Here is a 1989-nt window from a genome sequence, read left to right as displayed (position 1 = left end):
AGTTAGAGCCACACTAACATGACAAGTATGTATTTTATTTTTTAATTCTAATTTCATTTTTTTAAACAATTTTATTAAATCATTTCTAGTTGCAGTTTTAGAATAACTTTTAAATCCTGGAAAAAATGAATTTTGAACAAATCTTTCAAAATATTTATCTTCAGCCATATTAATAGGTTGATCAGTTGCAGCAATATATAAAGCTAACTGTTCCCTATATACATCAGAATTATAACGCTAAGTAGTACCCATATTAGTTATTTGAGTTTGATTGCTTTCTCTATTTCCATGTTGATTAATATGTTTATTAGCATGCCTTTTTAAAGTACTAGTACCATTACCTGAATCAGCTTTATAAATATTTCCACAGTATTTGCATCTCGCTTTCTTGACTTGAACGCCATTTTCTGTCTCGTAAAACTTGTCGAAATGCGCCCAAACGTCTGATGTGTGTCTGTCTTCGCTTTCGACGGCAGTTGATGATCCCGCCTCAGCTTGAGATGAAGTTGGACGAGCACGACGATTACGAGGACGACTTCTAGAACCACCGGGAGCTGTTGGAATCGACGGCATATTTTGAGGTGTATCGGATTCTGAGACTGGGATTGGGACAGCGGGACTATTTGAATCTCCTGCATTCATAGTAAAATCAGCGGGACTAGGACTAGGATAGTAGTTTTCTTCATCATTGAAATTGATGGGAGAGAAATATCTATCCATTGTAGTTGAAAAAAAAAATTGATGTAGAAGAAATAAAAATTAAAGAAAGAGAATTGGAATATGGAAATTGGAATTTGGAAAATTGGAAATATGAATTGAAAATTGCAAAAACTAATAAAAATTAAAATAAGAGCAAATTGATAACAAAAAGATTAAGAGAATAAATGAATAATTGAGAGAATAGAGATTAGAGAATATGAGAGAATGAGAGAATTTGAGTTGTGAGAAAAATGTGAGAGTTTAGGGCCAATTTATAGAAAAAAAATGGGAAAAGAAAATAACGAAAAAGACCCCTCCAATGGCTATAAAACGGCTATATTTCAAGGGTAAAGGGGTAATTTGAAAAAACAAATAAAATTTTCAATTTTTTTTTATTTTTTTTTTTTTGGCCAACCCGCAGGTCAACCCGGCGGGTTGGCCGTTGGTGTGTAACAGCCAACCCGCGGGTTGGTGGTCCTTTCTTTAGAAAGGACAAAACAGCCATTTTGCAACCCGGCCCCCCAGGGGTTGCTACCAGGTTGGGTTCAACCTGGCCCGCCTTATTGGCGGTCCGGGTTTAACCCTCTTCATTGTGGGCCGGGTTAGGGTTGACCCGCCTAACCCAGCCCATTTGTTCCACCTCTACCTTTGATATTAAATTAAATGTTACTAAATAACATTTTAAATTTTATTAGTCTAAATAATGCAAGAACTAATAAATTGACAAATTTAAACTAAATTATATCAAACATAATAAAATTCTAGCTTAAAAAAGAAAAAAAGTAAATACAAGGATAGGGAAACCTAGATTAACTAAATACTTGATTAAGAAGTTCGATGATAATAGAAACATAAACTTTGAAGATGAGAAAAAATATTTAAACTTTTGAAGTAAAATATGTTGGCATTGTTAGGAAACGATCTAACCCATGGCAGCGGAAAAAAAAAAAAAAAAAAAACAACGATTGATTCCTTTTTAAGCCAAGATCAGGGTACATATATTATAGATAATATGTTAAATAAAAAAATCTGCAGTAATATGGATGATCAGAGTAAAGATTAGAATTCATAAGCACGTTTGGAGGCTCCTTCAAATTTGTCTCTGACTGGGTTCGCTACCGATTCAAAATATAATCGAACTAGTGGTAATCCACACGAAGACAACCCGAAGAGATAAAGAAGGATTTGCTAGATCCTCTTTAGCTTCAAGAACCAAAACAAAATCAAAGAGAATTTGATTCAATGACCAAGGGTGGCGTGAGATGTAGAGAGAAAGGAAGTTGTTTTTCT

Source organism: Pistacia vera, unplaced genomic scaffold (assembly GCF_008641045.1).
Source record: "Pistacia vera cultivar Batoury unplaced genomic scaffold, PisVer_v2 Contig421, whole genome shotgun sequence".
Lineage (NCBI taxonomy): Eukaryota > Viridiplantae > Streptophyta > Magnoliopsida > Sapindales > Anacardiaceae > Pistacia > Pistacia vera.
This window is presented reverse-complemented; position numbering follows the sequence as displayed.